Source organism: Pelobates fuscus, chromosome 4 (assembly GCF_036172605.1).
Source record: "Pelobates fuscus isolate aPelFus1 chromosome 4, aPelFus1.pri, whole genome shotgun sequence".
Classification (NCBI taxonomy): Eukaryota; Metazoa; Chordata; class Amphibia; order Anura; family Pelobatidae; genus Pelobates; species Pelobates fuscus.
The window spans coordinates 89,770,529-89,776,250 of record NC_086320.1 but is presented as its reverse complement, the minus strand read 5'-3'; positions in this window follow the sequence as shown (position 1 = coordinate 89,776,250).

The following is a 5,722-nucleotide window of genomic DNA, read 5'->3' as shown; positions in this document are numbered from 1 at the left end:
TTCCAGAAGTTTGGTCCTTAAGGGGTTAAGGAACATATTCACAGGTTTTTAATTCCTCACCTTTATGTGATTTTCACTAACACAACTTTCTATGGTGTTTCTATCCAGGGTAAGCTTTATACCTATTATATATATTTTCTTTGCTTAATTTTAGTTTAATAAAGGTTATTACCATTTTCTCTGTTACGTTTACTTTAGGAGGTAATCTTCTAGAGTGAGATTGAATCCCATTCACTTTTGAGTGAGTGTTTTTTTTCGATCCCACTCTTTCCGTTGGTAGTTATTTACTTGTTGTGGGGTTAAGCCCCCGTGTTACCTCTTGTAACCTACTTTGGGGTTCTGACATTGGCTAGTCCAACATCACCACTCCTATCTCATATTTATATTTTTTTATTATTGTCACAATAATTTTTTATAATGAATTTGTGAGTACTGTGTGAAGTAAAAATCTTCTGGTGAAACTTCCTTGAGGATCTAAGAGAATTAAAATCGTGGGTAATTCTCAGCTTTAAATCATTAATCGGGGAACAGTCCCAAGATAACAATTTTTGATATAATAAAAATTATTAAATACATTTTTGATAATTTTCATGAATTTTTTTTTAATAATATTTATCACCCCATAAATATTCTCACAATACGCTCCTCCTTTGGGCTTTCCTAGACCCATTCTAGGTGGGACTGTCCATTTTAGTCATCTAGTTCATTTTACAAAATATCTTTAGACAAAGTAAGTCTAAACATACTTCAGGCCATCATTTCCTAATTCATTGCGTGAAACAATCTAAGTGTACCCAAAAATAATCCACTTCCTGAACAAACATGGCTGGAATGCCAATAAATGCGTACAAATAGTCTAGACAAGGTTTTAAACCTTCAAAATCCCGTAACAAACAAAATTCTCTATAAAGATTAATAAACTATTTATATTGTTCTGTAATGTAACACACTAATAGTAATCGAAGGATGTAAAGCCAATGCCACATGAACACAGGTGACTGGTCCCAGACGTTAAATCCAGACCTGTCCTGGAGGAGTCTGCTTGCCAGCCTCCTGCCCACAGACTATGGACCTTGTAAAATGTGATGTAAAAGTCTCTGTTCATGTATTTGGACTATATGGTTCGTGAACCGAATAGTGGAACGAACCGGAGACCATGCTGGAGCTTGTTAAGCCTAATTGATACTTTGTAGCAATTTCCACCGCAGTGTTCTAAATGTTCGTCTGGGTGGCCGCAATTCCTATGGACGACCATGAAGTGGCGGCCATCTTGTTCGCATGAACACAGGCAGCGTTGTTTGGTTGTCGAGTTCATGGAACTATTTTCGGACACAAACTCCCAAACACCTCTGGACTTCCATGATCGCCTGTGTTCGGTTTTATAACACTTAGGAAGACACTGTTCGGTGGAAACGTTCCCACGAACAAGGGGATCAAGCTCCAGTGTAAGAACATTGACTATGTTTGGTAGTTTGTTCTGTTTTAAAACTATCAAACTAGAATGACCGCAAGCCCTGATTCTCTGGAACTGTTTTGGATATGGGACCATGCGTGCGGTCGGTCAAATTATGACATCCAAGAAATTCCTGAACCCCTGAATCGATCTGGGTGATTTTTGGATATGTTGGTCACCCAGATCGGGGCTATCAGGGGATGTAACGTTTGTGAGGTTTTATGTATTTTTAAGGTACTTTTGGGGTATTTGTGAAATGTGTGTTTTTTTTGTGCCTGGAGATAATTGAGTTTAATACAGTGCTTGACTCAATAATCTCCCAGGCACAGGGGAGGGATTATCTTGTTTTGTATGGGAGTGTCCTGGACCTGAGAGCCAATGTAATCGTGTAAATGTTTTTACTGTAGTCTACTCTCAGGTCCAGGAGGGAGTGCCCCTTGCATGGAGACTTGCATATAAGGCCAGTTTTGGCTGCCAATACAGTATTCCAGTTTGTACTCCCAGAACTATGTCTCGTCTGGTTACTGGAAGGGGAAAGGGCTATTCTTTAATCACTGTTCCAATGTGGAGGATTCTACGGGGAAAGTCCTTGTAAAGACTAGAGCTCCCAGGACTGAGTGTTGTCCACTGCCTGGGGGTGTCTAGAGCGAATTCCCCATTCGGCTCCAGGAGGGAGCGGTTCCAGGACCCGGGTCAAGCCACGGCGACTGTGGGCAGAAGTGCTGTGGTCCCCTGTTCCAGCTAGGAAGCAGTCCTTGGCGGAGGTACCCAGCCAGGGGTACAGGGAGCTCCGTTACACATACCATCTGCCTGCTCCTGACAATGTCTTTATTAAGATGCTTTATATAAAGATGCTTTGTGGATCTGAGGCATTGCTCTTTGCTGGTCCTACGACTCTGTAGTAAACCTCACCGACTGTGACTCGGTGTCTGAAAAGTGGCTCGCTTAGACAAGTGATCCAAAAGGAGCTTACTGATTTGTAATCTTTGACTAACCTTCAACTCATACAGGTCTACATAGATCCTTAGACAGTGAGTATACCGTTCGTGCAAAATCAGGCTCTTAGTTAGCTCTCGAAAACGTGAGTGTATTACAAACACCAGCTTGTTTATATTTGAATTTTTTTATCTGTACTACATTGCACTATGTTTTTATTCCTTTTTGAGGTTATTCAGTATTCCAAAAGGTATATTTTTTCACTTTTTTTTCACTTTATAATATCTGGTGTGGTGTTTCCTTTTTTTTTTCTTCAGTTTTTTTTTCTTCCTTTAGTTTTTTCTTCTGTGCTGACACTGTAGTCCTGGTATGGAAATTTAGGTCCCCGGTCCCGATGTGATTGAGCTGAAAAGGTGTTTTTATTCTCCTTTTCTGTGTATGGCCCTGCCTCCATGGCTCAGATAATCGACCTTGATGGTCTGAGAACATCCAATGCTTCCCTAGGAAAGTATTGGGAGGCTATTGCGCATGCGCGGAAAACATTGCACAGCACAAATCAGCATCTCCTCAAAGAGATGCTCTATGGGGAAGTTTCAGCGCCTCCATACAGAAAGTGTAGACCAGGGGTAGTTAACCTGGTCCCTACCGCCCACTAGTGGGCGGTTTGAGATTTCAAGTGGGCGGTGGTGGGTTCTGCAGAAAACGTCCAGTGGGCCTCGATGGCCGTGGACCAAGGCAGGCAGGGGAGAACCTTTCATATCCCCTGCTGGCCCATGCAGAGCCAGCCTTGCTGTGAGCCTTCTTGGGCTGGTGATGAGATCAAAGCACTAAGTTCCAGCAGAGTGAGGGAAGGACCTGGGAGGCTCTGTGTTCCCCCCGCTAGCAGGCTGGATGAAGCATTGCCACGTGTTACCATAGGAGAGGTTAGGAGAGTCAGCCTTCAACCAGAGGTTCTGCAGGCCAAAATGAACATACCACCACAGTATCACCAGGGCTTGCAGCATTATGTCCACCCTCCCTGGTAAAAGGTAAGAAAAAGGGAGGGGAAGATATTAAGATAGATTTTCACATCTCACCCTCCTACACACAGCATAAACCCTAATGCACCCTTTACACACACACAAACACACACACACACATTGCCCCCCCCACAAATACACACACAGAGACTGCCCCCTCACAAACACAGAGACTGCCCACCTCACACATTGCCCCCCCCCCCCCCACACACACACAAAATGGGGTAGTCAACCTTTTAATACTTACCACTCACTTTTGTATCTTTGTTGATGATAAAATGTCCTTACCGCCCACCAGTGCCGCAGTAACTAATTTTATAGCGCTATAAAATTAGTTACTGCGGCACTGGTGGGCGGTAAGGAAATTTTATCATCAACAAAGATACAAAAGTGGGTGGTAAGTGTGACGAGAGCAATCTCGCCACATTGCATTTGACGAGCTTGGTTGCCCACCTGCTGCCTTTGGATTATGGAGCGGCAGTTAAACAGTTAATTTTACTGTGCAGAAAGGTTTATTCCTCCCTTTCTGCACAGCCGTTGGGTAGATTTTATCTACCGAACAAACAGCCTTTGTTTCAGCCCCCCCCCAGAGCCGTGGAAAGCCGGCCGGCGTCGTTAATTGGCCACCCAGAAGCTGGCGTGTGCCTCCAATGGACCTCCCTGAAGTCGCGGTTAACCGCGTCTTAACGAGCGTGTGCCGGCAATTGACCACCCTGTAGCTGCGGTTAACCGCAGCTTAATTGACTGTTACTGGGTGGTCGGGGTTACACCTAGCCGCCACACAATGGCGGTGTTCTGGAGCTCCCCGGGCAGCCAGCGCTTTTCTGCCCGGCTTTCATGCACTAAAAGAGGACACTTTTACGTGCAGGCACCGCTGAGCCTCCAGCCCCCTGGTTCCTATTCGGGACAATTTAGCAAACACCTGGAACTTCGGTAGTTAATTTTATGTGAATGTTTTAACCCAGATAGCCATGCCATGAAGCCTGTTCATGGAATTAAAGACTTTGGCTCCATGGCGATTAAACTGTATTCGTGTGGTCTGAGTGCCATTCACCTAATAATGTGCACTCAGACCTAAGCTATCTGGGAATATGTGACATGTCTATGTTTTATGTGTAAAAGGTGACTTTATGTATTTTAAAGTGTTTGCTGTTTGTGTCCCCACGTGTGTAATGGAGTTTTGCCTTTGTCCTGGGAGATAATTGAATTACTTCTCAATTATCTCCAGGGCAGAGGAGAGGAAGCCAAGATGCATTGTGGGGAAGTGTTGTGACTGTATGTCCTGAAATGCTACTTGTCTGTCCGTAGTTACAGTCTTCCATCTGGTCCCCTAGGGGAGTGTCCACCAGGTGGGAGACCTGCATAAATACAGGGGCAGGTAGCCCTCAATAAACAGACCACTGCTTGACCCTCAACACGGCGTCTCGTTATTGGGGGGATTCACTGTATGCTGATAGAGACTGATTGCCAGGAGTGTAAGCCGCTTGGGAGCTTTTCCTGTTTGTCTGTTAGCAGCTATTCGTGTGGTTCCAGATCGGGAGTTTGGAGTGCTACCTTATTCCCTTGTATGGAGTTCGGGAGTTTGGTGCATTCACTTGTATTCAATTCGTGAGTTTTGGTGATTCTACAGTAGCTGTGCCTGTCTCTAAAAGGGGATTATCACCTAAACGATTTTAACCCCTTGTCTGCTGAAACGGTCCGTTACAGTAAGTATTAAAAGGTTGACTACCCCCTGGTGTAGACGCTAAACACAGTACAGCATTGAGATAGGAATCACCTCGTGTCTGTCTGGGTGACTGCACCTAGAAGTGTTACTAGTCAGTAATGTAAATACTTGCTTTTCTCTGAAAACTATTCTGTCTTATGGTTTCTTTGGTTGGCACTGGAATGTCTTTCCACCATGTCTTTACTCAAAACATACCTTCCCCCCTAACTTAGTAAGATCTTGGAATTTTCACACAAAGCAGGTAAACTAAAAATATAGTGCTATTCTGAATTTAGGGAAATAGAATCATATCGCCAAAAACTTAAATTCACTGGAAATCACAAATGTATTGCATAACCCAGATAGGAATGGCAACACAGCTCTATGAAGCAATGTGTGAAATCCAGCCTCACACAGCTCCTCGCTGTCTCCCCCACCCCACCCCACCCCACCCCACCCCACCCCACCCCACACTGACCGCCCCACACTGACCGCCGCCTCACATCACCACTGTCTCAAGGAGCGGTCACGAGCCCCCCCCATGAGCGTTCCACTGACGTCACCAAGCTATCTTGGCCCCCTTCCTCCCTGACTCCTCCTCCTCTCCCC